Genomic DNA, 12308 nt, shown 5'->3' with positions numbered 1-12308 from the left:
TCAAAGGAAATATAGATTTAAACAAGATACAGAAGAAAATGCATCTATTTCAACATTAAAGCAGCGTTAAGTGTTTTCTTGGAGAGTGGTAGAAAGTATGTTCTTGGCATTTTTAACTTCATGTTCTAACAGAATCAGATAATAGGCTTACTATATTTATAGCATACTACTGAAGAAATAACAGATGATGAAGTGCTACTGATTGTTAACCCGAGATAGATGGAAATCTTATATTCAGCTGTTTACATTCATGGTGTCTTTAAGCATTATCAAAAAATCAAAACTAGACTTTCCTAAATTACTTGTAATAAATGGGAGATTAATTACTTAGTGTTAGAACTTTGAACCATTAATGGATGTTCAAGGCACTTTAACATTAATATGTAATTCCACATCTATATAAAATGTATTAATCGAATCTTTCTAGCAGCTCTTGCTCCAAAGAGGTATACAGTTAACAATGAGAGATAAGAAAAAGCTTTCTTTTAACTCAGACACCTGGCATGTACAGGGATCGAACCTGTGACCTTGGCATTATTAGCACCACGCTCTAACCAACTGAGCTAACAGGCCACTGTGTGCACAGTCATGGGGGACAAGCATATGAAGAATTGCTAATGTCAGTGAACCCCAGATAGTTTGAAAGCTTATTTTCAGCTGTTTACCCATAAGGTATATTTATATATTATCGACATGAAGAAACAAATATCACAAAAAAATCAATACAAATGAGATTTTCATTCTTAGTGTTAAAACTTAGAACCATTAATGTATGTTCTATGTGGTTTAGCAATAAATAACAGTTCATCATCTATATTAAATTAATTCATCTACTCATTCTATCAGCTCCTGCTCAAAGGAAATATAGAGCTAAACATCAGACAGAAGAAAATGCTTGTAATAAATGAGAGATTTAGTTACTTAGTGTTAGAACTTACAACCATTAATGGATGTTCAAGGCACTTTAACATTAATATATAATTCCACATCTATATCAAATTGATTCAACTAATGATTCTAGCAGCTCTTGCTCCAAAGAGATATACAGTTAACAAAGAGACACAAGAAAAAGCATCTTTTTTTTAACACAGAAACTTGGCCTGTACAGGGATCGAACCTGTGACCTTGGCGTTATTAGCACCACGCTCTAACCAACTGAGCTAACAGGCCGCCGTTCGTGCTGGCCTGGGGGACAAGCATATGAAGAATTGCTAATGTCAGTGAACCCCAGATAGTTTGAAAGCTTATTTTCAGCTGTTTACCCATAAGGTATATTTATATATTATCGACATGAAGAAACAAATATCACAAAAAAATCAATACAAATGAGATTTTCATTCTTAGTGTTAAAACTTAGAACCATTAATGTATTTTCCATGTGGTTTAGCAATAAATAACAGTTCATCATCTATATTAAATTAATTCATCTACTCATTCTATCAGCTTCTGCTCAAAGGAAATATAGATTTAAACAAGATACAGAAGAAAATGCATTTATTTCAACATTAAAGCAGCGTTAAGTGTTTGCTTGGAGAGTGGTAGAAAGTATGTTCTTGGCATTTTTAACTTCATGTTCTAACAGAATCAGATAATAGGCTTACTATATTTATAGCATACTACTGAAGAAATAACAGATGATGAAGTGCTACTGATTGTTAACCCGAGATAGATGGAAATCTTATATTCAGCTGTTTACATTCATGGTGTCTTTAAGCATTATCAAAAAATCAAAACTAGACTTTCCTAAATTACTTGTAATAAATGGGAGATTAATTACTTAGTGTTAGAACTTTGAACCATTAATGGATGTTCAAGGCACTTTAACATTAATATATAATTCCACATCTATATCAAATTGATTCAACTAATCATTCTAGCAGCTCTTGCTCCAAAGAGATATACAGATAACAAAGAGACACAAGAAAAAGCATCTTTTATTGACCACAGAAACTTGGCCTGTACAGGGATCGAACCTGTGACCTTGGCGTTATTGGCACCACGCTCTAACCAACTGAGCTAACAGGCCGCCGTTCGTGCTGGGCTGGGGGACACGCATATGAAGAATTGCTAATGTCAGTGAACCCCAGATAGTTTGAAAGCTTATTTTCAGCTGTTTACCCATAAGGTATATTTATATATTATCGACATGAAGAAACAAATATCACAAAAAAATCAATACAAATGAGATTTTCAATCTTAGTGTTAAAACTTAGAACCATTAATGTATTTTCCATGTGGTTTAGCAATAAATAACAGTTCATCATCTATATTAAATTAATTCATCTACTCATTCTATCAGCTCCTGCTCAAAGGAAATATAGAGATAAACATCAGACAGAAGAAAATGCTTGTAATAAATGAGAGATTTAGTTACTTAGTGTTAGAACTTACAACCATTAATGGATGTTCAAGGCACTTTAACATTAATATATAATTCCACATCTATATCAAATTGATTCAACTACTAGCAGCTCTTGCTCCAAAGAGATATACAGTTAACAAAGAGACACAAGAAAAAGCATCTTTTTTTTAACACAGAAACTTGGCCTGTACAGGGATCGAACCTGTGACCTTGGCGTTATTAGCACCACGCTCTAACCAACTGAGCTAACAGGCCGCCGTTCGTGCTGTGCTGGGGGACAAGCATATGCAGAACTGCTAATGTCAGTGAACCCCAGATAGTTTGAAAGCTTATTTTCAGCTGTTTACCCATAAGATATATTTATATATTATCGACATGAAGAAACAAATATCACAAAAAAATCAATACAAATGAGATTTTCATTCTTAGTGTTAAAACTTAGAACCATTAATGTATGTTCTATGTGGTTTAGCAATAAATAACAGTTCATCATCTATATTAAATTAATTCATCTACTCATTCTATCAGCTCCTGCTCAAAGGAAATATAGAGATAAACATCAGACAGAAGAAAATGCTTGTAATAAATGAGAGATTTAGTTACTTAGTGTTAGAACTTACAACCATTAATGGAAGTTCAAGGCACTTTAACATTAATATATAATTCCACATCTATATCAAATTGATTCAACTAATGATTCTAGCAGCTCTTGCTCCAAAGAGATATACAGTTAACAAAGAGACACAAGAAAAAGCATCTTTTTTTTAACACAGAAACTTGGCCTGTACAGGGATCGAACCTGTGACCTTGGCGTTATTAACACCACGCTCTAACCAACTGAGCTAACAGGCCGCCGTTTGTGCTGGGCTGGGGGACAAGCATATGAAGAATTGCCAATGTCAGTGAACCCCAGATAGTTTGAAAGCTTATTTTCAGCTGTTTACCCATAAGGTATATTTATATATTATCGACATGAAGAAACAAATATCACAAAAAAATCAATACAAATGAGATTTTCATTCTTAGTGTTAAAACTTAGAACCATTAATGTATTTTCTATGTGGTTTAGCAATAAATAACAGTCTATCATCTATATTAAATTAATTCATCTACTCATTCTATCAGCTTCTGCTCAAAGGAAATATAGAGATAAACATCAGACAGAAGGAAATGCTTGTAATAAATGAGAGATTTAGTTACTTAGTGTTAGAACTTACAACCATTAATGGATGTTCAAGGCACTTTAACATTAATATATAATTCCACATCTATATCAAATTGATTCAACTAATGATTCTAGCAGCTCTTGCTCCAAAGAGATATACAGATAACAAAGAGACAGAAGAAAAAGCATCTTTTATTTAACACAGAAACTTGGCCTGTACAGGGATCGAACCTGTGACCTTGGCGTTATTAGCACCACGCTCTAACCAACTGAGCTAACAGGCCGCTGTTCGTGCTGGGCTTGGGGACAAGCATATGAAGAACTGCTAATGTCAGTGAACCCCAGATAGTTTAAAAGCTTATTTTCAGCTGTTTACCCATAAGGTATATTTATATATTATCGACATGAAGAAACAAATATCACAAAAAAATCAATACAAATGAGATTTTCATTCTTAGTGTTAAAACTTAGAACCATTAATGTATGTTCTATGTGGTTTAGCAATAAATAACAGTTCATCATCTATATTAAATTAATTCATCTACTCATTCTATCAGCTCCTGCTCAAAGGAAATATAGAGATAAACATCAGACAGAAGAAAATGCTTGTAATAAATGAGAGATTTAGTTACTTAGTGTTAGAACTTACAACCATTAATGGATGTTCAAGGCACTTTAACATTAATATATAATTCCACATCTATATCAAATTGATTCAACTAATGATTCTAGCAGCTCTTGCTCCAAAGAGATATACAGTTAACAAAGAGACACAAGAAAAAGCATCTTTTTTTTAACACAGAAACTTGGCCTGTACAGGGATCGAACCTGTGACGTTGGCGTTATTAGCACCACGCTCTAACCAACTGAGCTAACAGGCCGCCGTTCGTGCTGGCCTGGGGGACAAGCATATGAAGAATTGCGAATGTCAGTGAACCCCAGATAGTTTGAAAGCTTATTTTCAGCTGTTTACCCATAAGGTATATTTATATATTATCGACATGAAGAAACAAATATCACAAAAAAATCAATACAAATGAGATTTTCATTCTTAGTGTTAAAACTTAGAACCATTAATGTATTTTCTATGTGGTTTAGCAATAAATAACAGTTTATCATCTATATTAAATTAATTCATCTACTCATTCTATCAGCTTCTGCTCAAAGGAAATATAGAGATAAACATCAGACAGAAGAAAATGCTTGTAATAAATGAGAGATTTAGTTACTTAGTGTTAGAACTTACAACCATTAATGGATGTTCAAGGCACTTTAACATTAATATATAATTCCACATCTATATCAAATTGATTCAACTAATGATTCTAGCAGCTCTTGCTCCAAAGAGATATACAGATAACAAAGAGACAGAAGAAAAAGCATCTTTTATTTAACACAGAAACTTGGCCTGTACAGGGATCGAACCTGTGACCTTGGCGTTATTAGCACCACGCTCTAACCAACTGAGCTAACAGGCCGCTGTTCATGCTGGGCTGGGGGACAAGCATATGAAGAATTGGTAATGTCAGTGAACCCCAGATAGTTTGAAAGCTTATTTTCAGCTGTTTACCCATAAGGTATATTTATATATTATCGACATGAAGAAACAAATATCACAAAAAAATCAATACAAATGAGATTTTCATTCTTAGTGTTAAAACTTAGAACCATTAATGTATTTTCCATGTGGTTTAGCAATAAATAACAGTTCATCATCTATATTAAATTAATTCATCTACTCATTCTATCAGCTTCTGCTCAAAGGAAATATAGATTTAAACAAGATACAGAAGAAAATGCATTTATTTCAACATTAAAGCAGCGTTAAGTGTTTGCTTGGAGAGTGGTAGAAAGTATGTTCTTGGCATTTTTAACTTCATGTTCTAACAGAATCAGATAATAGGCTTACTATATTTATAGCATACTACTGAAGAAATAACAGATGATGAAGTGCTACTGATTGTTAACCCGAGATAGATGGAAATCTTATATTCAGCTGTTTACATTCATGGTGTCTTTAAGCATTATCAAAAAATCAAAACTAGACTTTCCTAAATTACTTGTAATAAATGGGAGATTAATTACTTAGTGTTAGAACTTTGAACCATTAATGGATGTTCAAGGCACTTTAACATTAATATATAATTCCACATCTATATCAAATTGATTCAACTAATCATTCTAGCAGCTCTTGCTCCAAAGAGATATACAGATAACAAAGAGACACAAGAAAAAGCATCTTTTATTGACCACAGAAACTTGGCCTGTACAGGGATCGAACCTGTGACCTTGGCGTTATTGGCACCACGCTCTAACCAACTGAGCTAACAGGCCGCCGTTCGTGCTGGGCTGGGGGACACGCATATGAAGAATTGCTAATGTCAGTGAACCCCAGATAGTTTGAAAGCTTATTTTCAGCTGTTTACCCATAAGGTATATTTATATATTATCGACATGAAGAAACAAATATCACAAAAAAATCAATACAAATGAGATTTTCAATCTTAGTGTTAAAACTTAGAACCATTAATGTATTTTCCATGTGGTTTAGCAATAAATAACAGTTCATCATCTATATTAAATTAATTCATCTACTCATTCTATCAGCTCCTGCTCAAAGGAAATATAGAGATAAACATCAGACAGAAGAAAATGCTTGTAATAAATGAGAGATTTAGTTACTTAGTGTTAGAACTTACAACCATTAATGGATGTTCAAGGCACTTTAACATTAATATATAATTCCACATCTATATCAAATTGATTCAACTACTAGCAGCTCTTGCTCCAAAGAGATATACAGTTAACAAAGAGACACAAGAAAAAGCATCTTTTTTTTAACACAGAAACTTGGCCTGTACAGGGATCGAACCTGTGACCTTGGCGTTATTAACACCACGCTCTAACCAACTGAGCTAACAGGCCGCCGTTCGTGCTGGGCTGGGGGACAAGCATATGAAGAATTGCTAATGTCAGTGAACCCCAGATAGTTTGAAAGCTTATTTTCAGCTGTTTACCCATAAGGTATATTTATATATTATCGACATGAAGAAACAAATATCACAAAAAAATCAATACAAATGAGATTTTCATTCTTAGTGTTAAAACTTAGAACCATTAATGTATTTTCTATGTGGTTTAGCAATAAATAACAGTTTATCATCTATATTAAATTAATTCATCTACTCATTCTATCAGCTTCTGCTCAAAGGAAATATAGAGATAAACATCAGACAGAAGGAAATGCTTGTAATAAATGAGAGATTTAGTTACTTAGTGTTAGAACTTACAACCATTAATGGATGTTCAAGGCACTTTAACATTAATATATAATTCCACATCTATATCAAATTGATTCAACTAATGATTCTAGCAGCTCTTGCTCCAAAGAGATATACAGATAACAAAGAGACAGAAGAAAAAGCATCTTTTATTTAACACAGAAACTTGGCCTGTACAGGGATCGAACCTGTGACCTTGGCGTTATTAGCACCACGCTCTAACCAACTGAGCTAACAGGCCGCTGTTCGTGCTGGGCTGGGGGACAAGCATATGAAGAACTGCTAATGTCAGTGAACCCCAGATAGTTTGAAAGCTTATTTTCAGCTGTTTACCCATAAGGTATATTTATATATTATCGACATGAAGAAACAAATATCACAAAAAAATCAATACAAATGAGATTTTCATTCTTAGTGTTAAAACTTAGAACCATTAATGTATGTTCTATGTGGTTTAGCAATAAATAACAGTTCATTATCTATATTAAATTAATTCATCTACTCATTCTATCAGCTCCTGCTCAAAGGAAATATAGAGATAAACATCAGACAGAAGAAAATGCTTGTAATAAATGAGAGATTTAGTTACTTAGTGTTAGAACTTACAACCATTAATGGATGTTCAAGGCACTTTAACATTAATATATAATTCCACATCTATATCAAATTGATTCAACTAATGATTCTAGCAGCTCTTGCTCCAAAGAGATATACAGTTAACAAAGAGACACAAGAAAAAGCATCTTTTTTTTAACACAGAAACTTGGCCTGTACAGGGATCGAACCTGTGACCTTGGCGTTATTAGCACCACGCTCTAACCAACTGAGCTAACAGGCCGCCGTTCGTGCTGGGCTGGGGGACAAGCATATGAAGAATTGCTAATGTCAGTGAACCCCAGATAGTTTGAAAGCTTATTTTCAGCTGTTTACCCATAAGGTATATTTATATATTATCGACATGAAGAAACAAATATCACAAAAAAATCAATACAAATGAGATTTTCATTCTTAGTGTTAAAACTTAGAACCATTAATGTATTTTCTATGTGGTTTAGCAATAAATAACAGTTTATCATCTATATTAAATTAATTCATCTACTCATTCTATCAGCTTCTGCTCAAAGGAAATATAGAGATAAACATCAGACAGAAGAAAATGCTTGTAATAAATGAGAGATTTAGTTACTTAGTGTTAGAACTTACAACCATTAATGGATGTTCAAGGCACTTTAACATTAATATATAATTCCACATCTATATCAAATTGATTCAACTAATGATTCTAGCAGCTCTTGCTCCAAAGAGATATACAGATAACAAAGAGACAGAAGAAAAAGCATCTTTTATTTAACACAGAAACTTGGCCTGTACAGGGATCGAACCTGTGACCTTGGCGTTATTAGCACCACGCTCTAACCAACTGAGCTAACAGGCCGCTGTTCATGCTGGGCTGGGGGACAAGCATATGAAGAACTGCTAATGTCAGTGAACCCCAGATAGTTTGAAAGCTTATTTTCAGCTGTTTACCCATAAGGTATATTTATATATTATCGACATGAAGAAACAAATATCACAAAAAAATCAATACAAATGAGATTTTCATTCTTAGTGTTAAAACTTAGAACCATTAATGTATTTTCCATGTGGTTTAGCAATAAATAACAGTTCATCATCTATATTAAATTAATTCATCTACTCATTCTATCAGCTTCTGCTCAAAGGAAATATAGATTTAAACAAGATACAGAAGAAAATGCATTTATTTCAACATTAAAGCAGCGTTAAGTGTTTGCTTGGAGAGTGGTAGAAAGTATGTTCTTGGCATTTTTAACTTCATGTTCTAACAGAATCAGATAATAGGCTTACTATATTTATAGCATACTACTGAAGAAATAACAGATGATGAAGTGCTACTGATTGTTAATCCGAGATAGATGGAAATCTTATATTCAGCTGTTTACATTCATGGTGTCTTTAAGCATTATCAAAAAATCAAAACTAGACTTTCCTAAATTACTTGTAATAAATGGGAGATTAATTATTTGGTGTTAGAACTTTGAACCATTAATGGATGTTCAAGGCACTTTAACATTAATATATAATTCCACATCTATATCAAATTGATTCAACTAATCATTCTAGCAGCTCTTGCTCCAAAGAGATATACAGATAACAAAGAGACACAAGAAAAAGCATCTTTTATTGAACACAGAAACTTGGCCTGTACAGGGATCGAACCTGTGACCTTGGCGTTATTAGCACCACGCTCTAACCAACTGAGCTAACAGGCCGCCGTTCGTGCTGGGCTGGGGGACAAGCATATGAAGAATTGCTAATGTCAGTGAACCCCAGATAGTTTGAAAGCTTATTTTCAGCTGTTTACCCATAAGGTATATTTATATATTATCGACATGAAGAAACAAATATCACAAAAAAATCAATACAAATGAGATTTTCAATCTTAGTGTTAAAACTTAGAACCATTAATGTATTTTCCATGTGGTTTAGCAATAAATAACAGTTCATCATCTATATTAAATTAATTCATCTACTCATTCTATCAGCTCCTGCTCAAAGGAAATATAGAGATAAACATCAGACAGAAGAAAATGCTTGTAATAAATGAGAGATTTAGTTACTTAGTGTTAGAACTTACAACCATTAATGGATGTTCAAGGCACTTTAACATTAATATATAATTCCACATCTGTATCAAATTGATTCAACTAATGATTCTAGCAGCTCTTGCTCCAAAGAGATATACAGATAACAAAGAGACAGAAGAAAAAGCTTCTTTTATTTAACACAGAAACTTGGCCTGTACAGGGATCGAACCTGTGACATTGGCGTTATTAGCACCACGCTCTAACCAAATGAGCTAACAGGCCGCCGTTCGTGCTGGGCTGGGGGACAAGCATATGAAGAATTGCTAATGTCAGTGAACCCCAGATAGTTTGAAAGCTTATTTTCAGCTGTTTACCCATAAGGTATATTTATATATTATCGACATGAAGAAACAAATATCACAAAATAATCAATACAAATGAGATTTTCATTCTTAGTGTTAAAACTTAGAACCATTAATGTATTTTCCATGTGGTTTAGCAATAAATAACAGTTCATCATCTATATTAAATTAATTCATCTACTCATTCTATCAGCTTCTGCTCAAAGGAAATATAGAGATAAACATCAGACAGAAGAAAATGCTTGTAATAAATGAGAGATTTAGTTACTTAGTGTTAGAACTTACAACCATTAATGGATGTTCAAGGCACTTTAACATTAATATATAATTCCACATCTATATCAAATTGATTCAACTAATGATTCTAGCAGCTCTTGCTCCAAAGAGATATACAGTTAACAAAGAGACACAAGAAAAAGCATCTTTTTTTTAACACAGAAACTTGGCCTGTACAGTGATCGAACCTGTGACCTTGGCGTTATTAGCACCACGCTCTAACCAACTGAGCTAACAGGCCGCCGTTCGTGCTGGCCTGGGGGACAAGCATATGAAGAATTGCTAATGTCAGTGAACCCCAGATAGTTTGAAAGCTTATTTTCAGCTGTTTACCCATAAGGTATATTTATATATTATCGACATGAAGAAACAAATATCACAAAAAAATCAATACAAATGAGATTTTCATTCTTAGTGTTAAAACTTAGAACCATTAATGTATTTTCTATGTGGTTTAGCAATAAATAACAGTTTATCATCTATATTAAATTAATTCATCTACTCATTCTATCAGCTTCTGCTCAAAGGAAATATAGAGATAAACATCAGACAGAAGAAAATGCTTGTAATAAATGAGAGATTTAGTTACTTAGTGTTAGAACTTACAACCATTAATGGATGTTCAAGGCACTTTAACATTAATATATAATTCCACATCTATATCAAATTGATTCAACTAATGATTCTAGCAGCTCTTGCTCCAAAGAGATATACAGATAACAAAGAGACAGAAGAAAAAGCATCTTTTATTTAACACAGAAACTTGGCCTGTACAGGGATCGAACCTGTGACCTTGGCGTTATTAGCACCACGCTCTAACCAACTGAGCTAACAGGCCGCCGTTCGTGCTGGGCTGGGGGACAAGCATATGAAGAATTGCTAATGTCAGTGAACCCCAGATAGTTTGAAAGCTTATTTTCAGCTGTTCACCCATAAGGTATATTTATGTATTATCGACATGAAGAAACAAATATCACAAAAAAATCAATACAAATGAGATTTTCAATCTTAGTGTTAAAACTTAGAACCATTAATGTATTTTCCATGTGGTTTAGCAATAAATAACAGTTCATCATCTATATTAAATTAATTCATCTACTCATTCTATCAGCTTCTGCTCAAAGGAAATATAGATTTAAACAAGATACAGAAGAAAATGCATCTATTTCAACATTAAAGCAGCGTTAAGTGTTTTCTTGGAGAGTGGTAGAAAGTATGTTCTTGGCATTTTTAACTTCATGTTCTAACAGAATCAGATAATAGGCTTACTATATTTATAGCACACTACTGAAGAAATAACAGATGATGAAGTGCTACTGATTGTTAACCCGAGATAGATGGAAATCTTATATTCAGCTGTTTACATTCATGGTGTCTTTAAGCATTATCAAAAAATCAAAACTAGACTTTCCTAAATTACTTGTAATAAATGGGAGATTAATTACTTAGTGTTAGAACTTTGAACCATTAATGGATGTTCAAGGCACTTTAACATTAATATGTAATTCCACATCTATATAAAATGTATTAATCGAATCTTTCTAGCAGCTCTTGCTCCAAAGAGGTATACAGTTAACAATGAGAGATAAGAAAAAGCATTCTTTTAACTCAGACACCTGGCATGTACAGGGATCGAACCTGTGACCTTGGCATTATTAGCACCACGCTCTAACCAACTGAGCTAACAGGCCACCGTGTGCACAGTCATGGGGGACAAGCATATGAAGAATTGCTAATGTCAGTGAACCCCAGATAGTTTGAAAGCTTATTTTCAGCTGTTTACCCATAAGGTATATTTATATATTATCGACATGAAGAAACAAATATCACAAAAAAATCAATACAAATGAGATTTTCATTCTTAGTGTTAAAACTTAGAACCATTAATGTATGTTCTATGTGGTTTAGCAATAAATAACAGTTCATCATCTATATTAAATTAATTCATCTACTCATTCTATCAGCTCCTGCTCAAAGGAAATATAGAGCTAAACATCAGACAGAAGAAAATGCTTGTAATAAATGAGAGATTTAGTTACTTAGTGTTAGAACTTACAACCATTAATGGATGTTCAAGGCACTTTAACATTAATATATAATTCCACATCTATATCAAATTGATTCAACTAATGATTCTAGCAGCTCTTGCTCCAAAGAGATATACAGTTAACAAAGAGACACAAGAAAAAGCATCTTTTTTTTAACACAGAAACTTGGCCTGTACAGGGATCGAACCTGTGACCTTGGCGTTATTAG

The 12308-nt window shown here is 33.3% G+C and overlaps 9 non-coding genes across 9 annotated transcripts; all 9 read right to left on the bottom strand.

Annotated features, from left to right (window-relative positions):
- Window positions 1-1096: 1096 nt before the first annotated feature.
- On the bottom strand, window positions 1097-1170 carry TRNAI-AAU (transfer RNA isoleucine (anticodon AAU)). The gene has a single exon. It is a non-coding gene; the product is annotated as a tRNA-Ile (tRNA).
- A 1373-nt stretch (window positions 1171-2543) lies between these two features.
- Window positions 2544-2617, bottom strand: TRNAI-AAU (transfer RNA isoleucine (anticodon AAU)). The gene has a single exon. It is a non-coding gene; the product is annotated as a tRNA-Ile (tRNA).
- Window positions 2618-3737: 1120 nt separating this feature from the next.
- Window positions 3738-3811, bottom strand: TRNAI-AAU (transfer RNA isoleucine (anticodon AAU)). Its single transcript has one exon. It is a non-coding gene; the product is annotated as a tRNA-Ile (tRNA).
- A 1120-nt stretch (window positions 3812-4931) lies between these two features.
- Window positions 4932-5005, bottom strand: TRNAI-AAU (transfer RNA isoleucine (anticodon AAU)). The gene has a single exon. It is a non-coding gene; the product is annotated as a tRNA-Ile (tRNA).
- A 1970-nt stretch (window positions 5006-6975) lies between these two features.
- On the bottom strand, window positions 6976-7049 carry TRNAI-AAU (transfer RNA isoleucine (anticodon AAU)). The gene has a single exon. It is a non-coding gene; the product is annotated as a tRNA-Ile (tRNA).
- A 523-nt stretch (window positions 7050-7572) lies between these two features.
- TRNAI-AAU (transfer RNA isoleucine (anticodon AAU)) lies at window positions 7573-7646 on the bottom strand. Its single transcript has one exon. It is a non-coding gene; the product is annotated as a tRNA-Ile (tRNA).
- A 523-nt stretch (window positions 7647-8169) lies between these two features.
- TRNAI-AAU (transfer RNA isoleucine (anticodon AAU)) lies at window positions 8170-8243 on the bottom strand. Its single transcript has one exon. It is a non-coding gene; the product is annotated as a tRNA-Ile (tRNA).
- A 782-nt stretch (window positions 8244-9025) lies between these two features.
- Window positions 9026-9099, bottom strand: TRNAI-AAU (transfer RNA isoleucine (anticodon AAU)). The gene has a single exon. It is a non-coding gene; the product is annotated as a tRNA-Ile (tRNA).
- A 1717-nt stretch (window positions 9100-10816) lies between these two features.
- Window positions 10817-10890, bottom strand: TRNAI-AAU (transfer RNA isoleucine (anticodon AAU)). Its single transcript has one exon. It is a non-coding gene; the product is annotated as a tRNA-Ile (tRNA).
- Between the last annotated feature and the right edge of the window lie 1418 nt (window positions 10891-12308).

The sequence above is a fragment of the Triturus cristatus genome, chromosome 5_1 (assembly GCF_964204655.1).
Source record: "Triturus cristatus chromosome 5_1, aTriCri1.1, whole genome shotgun sequence".
Taxonomy (NCBI): domain Eukaryota; kingdom Metazoa; phylum Chordata; class Amphibia; order Caudata; family Salamandridae; genus Triturus; species Triturus cristatus.
Note: the sequence above shows the minus strand (reverse complement) of the source record. Positions and strands in the feature narration are given on the sequence as shown.